Raw genomic sequence first — 10,701 nt, 5'->3', positions numbered from 1 at the left:
TGGTATGATCAGAATGTGCGTCTGCCGGGTATCTGGTGGTGGGTGTGGTATCCGGCACTGGATAGGAAATGACTCGTATAATGCTAATACAGTCAATCGGATGGGTGTAATTCTCAATATTTAATTGAATTGTTATTACAATAATGGTATTAGGGTTTTGAGAGATGGTGACACAAACTAGGTCATTTGGTGCATGTGGGAGTCTGGAGGTTCCGTGTTCGATCACGGTGTTGGCCGATACAGTTCGTCGGGGTTTTCCGACATGGTCCCTCCTTGTCAGTGGTGTAAGACAGAGGGTCTGACACGGGACAACGTATAGTTGTTCGGATAGGATGCAAAATGGGGTTACATGTACACATTGGCGTGCATGTAAAATATCTCTTGACAGTTGGATGTAGGCAGTAGAAATGAAATGAGGTTTAACGTCCTACTGTTTTGCTTCGAACTAGGCTAATGAAGACGGACATACGCCATACATTGTGTTATGAGGGAAATTTTGCCCGGAGTGCGTCACTACAACCTACTCTTATATCGAATTCCAACTGTCAAGGGATCTTTTATGTGCACGGAAATGTGTACACGGGACCTTGGCTTTTCGTCTCATCCGAATGACTAGACAGCTGCCCTTGTCAGGCCCTCCGTCCTGCATCACTAACAAGGGGGGGCCACACCGGAAAATCTGGATGAACTTTCTCGGCCAATGCAGAGATCGAACACCCGACCTCCAGGCTAGCGAGCCAGCATCTTAGCCACCGTGACTTCCCTGTAGGTAGTAGCTCCGCTGTCCGGGCAAAATGTCCCTCCTAACACACTATGTGGCGTCCGTCTTCATTTTCAATGAAACTTGAAATATAGGTTTATCACCCTAAGATCTCGGTTACTTTCGATATTGGCATGTATCGGACTGTAACTTCGTGGATTATGGCCCCTGGTTGTACGAAAAATCATGTTTTTAGCTGGTGAACACTGTAGAGGTCACAATTTCTATCCGGTTTAGTTCAAACTTGCAATGCATGTTTATAACCCAAATATCTTGGTTCCTGTCGATTTTCGTACATATCGAATCGTAACTTCTCGAATTATGGCCCCTGATTGGACGAAAATCGCCTTTTTAGCTTGTGGGTCCCTCTAGAGGTCACAATTATCCGATTTAAAGAAAACGTTTGAACATATCACCGTTACACCCTGAGGATGGTTTAGTTCGAATTTCGTAAAAATCGAACCGAAACTGACGGACTAAATGACCGCCCCTCGTTCGCAAATAGTGTCAAAATATTGTGTATCAGGGTTGTGGACCCTCTTGAGGTCACAATTTTCATCTGATGTTGATGAAACTTGAAATGCATGTTTATAACACAAATATCTTGGTTCCTGTCGATTTTCGTACATATTGAATCGTAACTTCCTGAATTATGTCCCCTGATTGTACGAAAAATCGCGTTTTTAGCTTGTGGGTGCCTCTAGAGGTCACAATTATTATCCGATTTAAAAAAAACGTCCGAATATATCACCGTTACACCGTAATGTTTGATGAGTTTGAATTTCATGAAAATCTGACTAAAACTGCCGGACAAAATGGCCGCATTTCGTACGCAAATAGTGTAAACATCTGGTATAACTAGAGACCACAATTATCCCGCTCATATTATGAACGTTGATTTTGAATCTTCTGATAAAGACTAAGAATAAACTAATATCTAAACATGTCTCTAATTTACTGTGTTTTTATGTACATTTCCAGATCTCTTTGAAAGTACCATTAACATTATTATTTGGAAGGACGAAATTGGTACTGTACGAAAAAGCAATGTGATTAAAATACAGATGTATATTTCGTTTCGTGCTTTTATACTTTCAATGGCCTACACTACATGAAGAGCTGACCAGTTGTACTGGGAGTTCACGTCAGGGGTCGGACGAGCGGCTTTTGACCATATGACGTCAGACATTGATTAATCAATCAGCTTTGACGTTTCTATGGGTTTACCCACAGTTCCGTGCAGAGAACGTCAAGAACTCGCCGTAAAAGACCGTTTCATTGGCTAATTCCTCACATCAACTAGACCGCCCGTTATATAACAACCCTTCCAGATCCTAGTGTTGTGTGAAGACAAGTAAAACTAAATTTTGAACTATGAAAAACGAAACGAAATAGCATCTGTGTTTTAATTAGATTGAACGAAAAAGCTAAAGAGAAAACACTTTTCAGGTCAATTTTGAACAGAATGGTTTCTGTCCCCAAAATTACATTTTGTCCCCCGCCCCATACAATGGTAATCTTGCCCACAAAATTAGAGATGTGCAGCGGAATTAAACGGTAATGTTTTTACCAAGCTCAAACAAAATCATCATTTAAATCTACGTGAACTCATTTCCCGCCAATCCCCCCCCCCCCTCCATACACATACACCTGCTACACCCACCCCACCTCCCCACATATCAAGACAGTTGTCCAGGGGCATGGTATGCACTTCTTTAGAGATGGACAGTCCTGGAAATTTAAGTTTTATTTATATCAGCATAACGACATTTTTCCCCAATTGTAGACATTTTACCCCCCCCCCCCCCTATCTCGAAAACGCCCCATCAAACGCCTGATCACCACGCAAAAAAAAAACGGGTCTAGAAAAACTTGGTCTCATAAATTCACAGCTCGGGTGGCGATTCCCCCTTTCAACCACCGGACTATTGCTATCTAATATTTCTATCGGGTCGGCATGGGTTGCCTGCGATGGACCAACCCTTCCATCTACATTATCAAGGATATTAATCTTTAAAAAGCTCGACTCGTTGCTGCTCCAAACTAGTCCTGGTTATTGTTGATTTAAATCGACATAGTGTTGAATTATTCGTGCTATCTAACATTTCAATTTTCTTTTTACGTAGGTCGGCATGATTTGCCTGAAATGGACCAACCCTTCCCTTTACATTATTAAAGACATTATTCTGTAAAAAGAAAATTCCACCATACACTTTTTGTTTAGTACCGGTACCAGATTCCGCAGCTCTCCCACGATCTTCAATATTAATCATTAGTTTAGTTTTAGCAGATCCTATTTTTATAAATTTCTAAAACAAATAAAAGGTGTTATAGAAAGTGGATAATGGTGGTCTATATATTTATTATATTTCTGTTTTACTTTTAGTCATTATGCTATTTGAACTACAAAAAAATCAATTTTTCTAGGACTGAACTGGAAAGCTATTAAGATTAACATGATCTAAAGGTAGTTTCATTTCGGAAAATAAACTAAAGTATTCGTAACTTACATTAAATTGGTCGATTTGAATAATTCGAAGCTAGTATGTCTTAGTATTTGTCAATGAAAATTACCTCAGATTCAGAACTCTGCATAAACAAAAGAAATGTTTAGCTTAAACATTAAAGAAATGAAGTACCTGTCTTTGTCATAGAATTTACTTTTACTTAATTTATTATCTATATTAGATACCATTGCTATCGGAATGGGTAGTTAATTTTACTAAAATAAAAATAAATGAAGCACAGAATTATACGTTTAAATGGATTTGTAAATACTTACATGGTCGACGTTTTATTACACAGTTATTACTGTAAATCTTGGCAATATTTATCTTTGGTCTCTCGATGAAGTTCTGAGTATTTATTTAAAAAAATCAAGATTATATATAGATAATGTCGCGTGTTAAACAAATAATTAAAATTCTTAATGTGGACGAAAAAATCTGTTTATAGCAATTTAAAGTTTAAATAGCTCTTGATTTAGAATAAACGGTTCATTTTATAGTTTGTATCATATAGTTCATTAACACTATTACCAAAATATACTATTCAAAAAAAAGTAGGGGATATTTGATTTTGGGGGCATAATACTAAAATATGCAAATGACTACGAAAAAAGTCACTATAGAACCTAACAGAAGAAACATTTCCAGTTACATGTGACGCCCAAACGCACCAATAGCTACCGCATGGAATGCAGGTGATGCTTGGGATCATCATGGGGGTCCAACCCAAGATTTGCACGACTCTGACTTTGAATGTTACAGTCATTGTGGCATTGAATTCCAGGGTGGAAACATCAGTTTAATTGTTTTAGTGACCAGAAAACAAATTTTGATATGCGTCGGCTTACCCAAAATGAAAGGTTACGTGCCCTTGGCATGCTACAGATCGGCACAACACAGGCGGTTGTGGCGCGGACGATGAATGTTTCTCAGTCTGTCATAAGCAGGCTATGGTCCAGATACCGTGATACACAATCTGTACAGGACAGACCACGCTCAGGTCGACCAAGGGCGACAACTCAAGCCCAGGATCGATTTATCCGTACCTTGGCCTTGAGAAATCGTGTCATCACAGCAAATCAGATCAGCGCTCGTCTTCAAACAGACACTGGTGTGAGAGTGAGTGGCCAGACGATTCGGAATCGACTGCATAGGGGTCACCTTCGCGCCCGACGTCCTCGCGTGATCCCTTGTTTGAGAGATCATCACATTCAGGCAAGACGTCGTTGGTGTAGGGATCGTCAACACTGGGATAATCGACGCTGGAGCAATGTGATGTTTTCAGATGAAACAAGGTTCACTGTTGATTTTTTGGACAGACGTAGAAGGGTGTGGCGTCGTCGAAACGAGCGCTTCCAAGACGTTAACGTCATCAGACATGATCGATTTGGGGGTGGTTCTGTTATGGTGTGGGGAGGCATCACTGTTGCTGGAAGAACGGCTTTACATGTTGTTGCAGGGCGTGTTACAGGCCAGTACTACCGGGACAACATCTTGGCAGTCCATGTTGTGCCGTTCGCACGACGTCATGGCCGCCGTTTCATCTTCCAGGACGACAACGCAAGATGTCACAGGGCCAGGATCGTTACAGGTTACCTCCAACAACAGAACATCACCACATTACCTTGGCCAGCACTGAGTCCCGACCTCTCCCCCATCGAGCATGTCTGGGACATGCTTGGACAGAGGTTACGTCAACGTCAACAACGTCCTGCCAATGTCCAAGAACTTGCTGCTGCGTTGCAACAGGAATGGGACAATCTGGACCAAAATGACCTTAGACGTCTCATTAGGAGTATGCCACGTCGGATCAATGCTTGTTTGGCAAACAGAGGAGGATTTACCCGTTACTGACTTGGTTGTGATGCTGTGGTAACTTTGCTGTTTGACCCCGGGTATCATTTTACCCTTATACTGGTCAGTCTGTGCCTTACTTAGTCTAACGATCATTTGGAATAAATCGATGAATGTGAACTTCATTTCATTTTGTCATTTGTTTCTTCGTCAGTTTCATTAGGTGACTTTAATAACACTTAAAAATCAAATATCCCCTACTTTTTTTGAATAGTATAGATATGTTACTATATTCATTTGAACAAATTGGCCAGGACTTACACACCTTTCATTTATATTTATCTTTATGTCGTGTAATTAGTTTGACGATAATTAAAATTAAACTAGCACCGTAAGGCGACAAGATCAGAGATGGTACTATGTAGTTCCCTGTGGAAGAATCTGATGTGAATCAGATCGGAATAATCACATCAATAATCAAAATGACGATAGAGTATTGCTATGTATTACATTTCTGCCACATCCAACTATAATTAAGCATATTTATAAACCTGCCTGGCACGGGTACAAATCATCTCCTTTTTTTTATCGAAGCGTGAAATGACCAAAATGGGTCTTCTTAAGCAGTGTTTTGTCGAAAGTTGATCGTTGTACGCAGAAGTCGAATTAAATCGTCATTCTGGTCATTTCACTCATGGGCCCCTCGTTTTGTAGTTCTTATCCGGGATAGAAGGGCATTTCGCATTCTTAAGTTAGTTTTAAGTTCTAGCGGACCAATAGTGAAACTTTTAACGAAAAAATTATTGTTGTACGCTGAAGTCGAATTAACTCATATCTCAGGGTGGTGATGGGGGTAATTAAGAATCAATGTTCAGAGTATCGAGCAACGCTGTCCAATCGTTTAGCCTTGTAGAAATTTTGTTCGCGATTTTCGAAACAACCGGAACCCAGCTCCCTTACTATTAGACCGGAGGCTCAGTACAGGGGCGTGGGGGTCCATCAAATGGGCGCAAAACCAGACTCAACTTTTCTGAAGTAAAATTTTGCGTAGAATACGATGCCGAGTGGTAATCAGTCCGTCGTTGGGGCGTTTTTGAGATATTCGGGGTCAAAGGTCAAATGAGGTCATTTGCACTGAAAGTGAATGCGAAGCCATTTTTGTATCATGGAAATATGCTGAAAATGATCGAAAGTAATCAACCTTTCAATAAAAATGTTAACTTGTTAAATTCGCCCCTGTTTATGACATCGGAGGCCAAAAGGTCAATTTTTTCGTTTTTGCACTAGGAAGATTTAAAGCAATAAAATTTCAGCGTAAAATATAAAAACTAAAGCGAAACCTGTTCTAATTAATAAAAGGGACATATAAAACTTATCTTTAGGTGGTCTTAGCACCGTACATTTAATTTCAAACGTCGAAAAAGATCTTGCATAACCTGTTTCAAAAATACGTTGCCCGAGAAAGTTCATCTGGATTTTCCGGCGTGATTCACCCCCCCCCCCCCTTTGTCAGTGGTGTAGAACGAAGGGCTTGACAACGTATAGTCGTTCGGGTGGGACGAAAAATAGAGATCACGTGTACACATTCGCGTGCACACTAAAAGAACCCTTGACAGTATGCCGTAACGCCGCTGTCCTGGCAAAATTTTCTTCATAGGACACCGCATAGTGTAAGTCCGTCTTCATTAGCCCATGCGGAGCAGAACAGTAAAACGTTAAGCCCCATTTCATTATTTTATCTACTGGTTTTCAGTTCACCTTACAAAGGTTATCTATTTCATACAGTCATTTTGCGAATACGAGCCGAGGTGGCTCAGTGAAGTAAGACGTTGGTGTACAAATAAATATTATGATATGTTAATATATTATTCATTTTAAATTCAAAATTGACGAGATATACTATGGTCTATTTTGTATACTGATTTACACGTCACTCTACAATATTTATCTATTTCATACAGTTATTTTGCTAATTGGCTCAGTTGGTTCGCTAACCTGCAGATTCCGTGTTCAATCCCGGTGTTGGTCGAGAAGAGTCATAGGAATTTTCCGGCATGGTTACACCCCCCCCCCCCTGTTCGGATGGGACGAAAACCGGGGTCCCGTGTACACACTAGCGTGCACTTAAAAAAAAACCTTGACAGCTGGAATTCGATGTAATAGTAGCCCGGGTACAATTCCCCTCATAGCACACTGTTTGGCGTATGCCCGTCTTCATTAGCCCAAGTGGGGCAGAAAAGCAGGGCGTTACATTTTAGGAAATGATGATCGAGGATAGGCCTAAAATTCAAAAGCTAATATCTTGGTTCAGAGTGGGTCAATTTGACTGAAATTTTCAGCAAATTCCCTTTACATTATCTAGTTTGTAAGTATACAGCTCTGTATCTAATTTCCCATAATGCGCCTTTAAATTTCACAATCTGTTCTTGGTACTATTACTCCTATTATAACCAACTCCCTCCACTTCTATTACAATAATATCACAGCTATGAGCTTAATAACTTAGAGAACAATATCCCATCTTTACATGGCCGCCATCTTAAATATTTCAGTACAGCTTAATTACGCCTATAATGAACACCATTATGTTTGTGTCACTCTCGATGGGAATGCACTGGGTTTTAAAAAATATGTACATGGCAGCCGTCACTTTGCTCCTAGTCTACGCTTTATTTATTAAGTTTTGGCGTTTTCCGAAATTCCATCCGGATTAAAGTTAAACCTCTTTATTATTGTTAAACCTGCTGGCCTTCTAATTCCTGACGTAATCTGGCAGATTATCGCCATTCAGGGGATGACCACGGTCAAAACAGGTCGCATTATTAGGCATGCGCCTTTGTCATTCATTGTTTTGTTTTTCATTTTAGTGAACAGCACAATTACAGGCCGGGGCTATACAGCACAGTGGACGCTTGGAAACGGCTGGCTCTCGGATTCATTCACTTGATTTAATATTTATTGTTTATTTCTTGCAATATCTATGTAGGCCTACATATGTAGCTTGCGTCCGCAGGTTTGTCTTATCGGTTTTATTTGCGTGTTGTGTATGGCCCTAGAGAAGATTCAGACTACATTTGCTACTAATAGGCTACTATTTAACATAACTGCGCACACTTTCTTTACAATTTCTTAAAAGTGCCATTACCGTCAATACGACATCATACTTGAATCAAAATATGCCACCTATCCTTCTCTTTGCAAAACAGTATGTTAAGACACATTTTGAAAGAGTAATGTAAGGGGGGTAACTCGGTCCTTTCTCAGCACGTCACAACAGAAAAACTAAAGTAATTATAATTGAAAATTGTTTAATCCTGTGAAATACATAATAATCTATAACACATACTTATGGAAAACAGTTACTGATTTATTTAGGCGACGTTTCGAAGAATATTCTCTGAACGGTATCAAGCTAATACAACATAACAAAATGTTGCTTCATTTTGTTATGTTGTATTAGCTTGATAACGTTCAGGGAATACTCTTCGAAACGTCGCCTAAAAATAAATCAGTAACTGTTTTCCATAAGTGTATGTTATAGTTTATTATTCTAGTCAGTTACTAAATGTCACTAAAAGATTTTAAAATTGATATTAAATAGTTATATATTACATTGAAGAGGACAGGAAAGCCCGACATTCCAAGTGCTTAGAGTTGTCTTTTCCTGTATTCTTAACTTGAAGAAGAGTGTGTGTGATGTTGATTCCACTATTTCATATATAACGTCGCCTTATGAAACTGGTCAAAGACGAAATTAGGTGTGCTATTATAATCATGCATTTCGGTATTACATTATCTGTGTTGCGACAGTGGCGAATGCCAATAACTGATCGGGTAAACGTGGCTTAGTCACTGTGCCAGATCATAGGCCTACTCATTAATAGACTTGACAGCTTTAGAAAAATCTTCTACATGAAGTTTGAACTTCAGAGGTTTTCTGGTCGCCATCACGATTCTATGGTGCTGTGGTGTGGTGTGTCCGCCTTCACACCTGATACTTTCCCAGATGGATGATCATGATGATCCATTAGATTTTTCTTGGTCTTGATCTTATTTATCTGTTAGGACCTACTCTTCTCCTTTACCACAGGCAAAAAGTGCCAGAAAGCGGTTCTTTAAACTTCTTTGCTCTGTAAATTGTAATTAATCTATTTATAACAGAAATTAAACATAATCGACATAATGAAAGATATTATGAAATTATATACAGATGGGTTGCCAGACAACAAAATATACGCCCACGGCGGATAAGTAGTCTGGCAGTCAAAACAAACTTATCAATTTTTGTCAGCATTTAGTCTATCCGAAATAATCCCCCAAACCTATCAACAAAAACCACTGTTACTTACCGGAGGGTAGCTTGAATTTTCTAACACGTGTGTATGTGACTTTTTTCTTCAAACCAATAGCCTGTAGAAATCAAAGAGCCAATATTTTACAATTGACAAGGGAAAACCATGCTGAAAAACCCCTAGGAACTCTTTCGATCAACACTGGAGTCAGATCCCACATGGTTAGAGAGTCCCACGATAGATAAATGAAAGTGCTTTATTTTTTGATAATTTCTAATACAATTTATAGAGTTGTGTGACATTCTAAGGATAAAGAGTGAAATAGTACTTACATATAGAAATGTGTCAAAACGACCGGTACCTGTAAAACATTACAACCATTTATTTCACAAAAGTATTTCGTTTGAGTAACAAAATATATGCAATTTAGTGTTGTGGCCTATGCAAGCGCGAATTGCTTCCTATCTGTAAAGATCATAATATATCACCGTGTTTAAGATATAAAGCATAACTTAACTCTGGCACTTCGAATCTTATAAATGTCGGAGTGGCCAGAGTATTTTATACAACCATTGTATAATTTGTTATATCTCACCATCTGTATTTTATACAGGTTATTTATTATACAATCATTCTATGATTTGTTATATCTCACCGCCTGTATATTTTGTACAGGGTATATATTATACAATCGTTATATAATGTGTTATATCATACCCAAATGTGTGCTGGTATCACATGTCACAGCAGCTGCTATTTCTTTTCTCGTGTCATGAGTGTTACACTTAATGGCATCTTCCTCCGTTTCACCCTTTTTCATATAAACTCTGATGACATGCCGCAACACTAAAAATATATTGTTTATTTTATAGTTATATAATAATGAGTATGTGATGTATGTAACCCGGGCCGTGGCGTTTCCTCTTGGAAAACAGAACTCTCTGCCACTACGTGTCCTAACCTAGACCTTAAAGGAGACATCCCTGTGAATAATACTGGTAAATTCTGAATGATGTACCCTTGGGGCAGCTTTTTGAATCTATCCGGTCGGTTTTCAAAGAAATACCAATGTCCTGTAGTCCGATGGAATATGAGATGGGCTTCATGACTAGCAATCACCTTGTCCCTGGACAAACCGGTCTATTATACAAACGCTACGCTGTCATTTTCGGTTGATTTCTTGTGGCTTTGAATATTCTTTTAGAGGGGGGGGGGGGGCATCTGGTATTATAATATGCAAGTATTGCGTATTGCTGTGCTTGAATTACCCCCTTGTCAGTGAAGCAGAACGGAGGGCCTGACAAGGGCAGCTGTCTAGTCGTTCGGATGGTACAAAAAATCGAGGTCA

Source organism: Patella vulgata, chromosome 5, assembly GCF_932274485.2.
Source record: "Patella vulgata chromosome 5, xgPatVulg1.2, whole genome shotgun sequence".
Classification (NCBI taxonomy): domain Eukaryota; kingdom Metazoa; phylum Mollusca; class Gastropoda; family Patellidae; genus Patella; species Patella vulgata.
The sequence above is the reverse complement of the archived record's forward strand: the minus strand, read 5'-3'. Positions refer to the sequence as shown.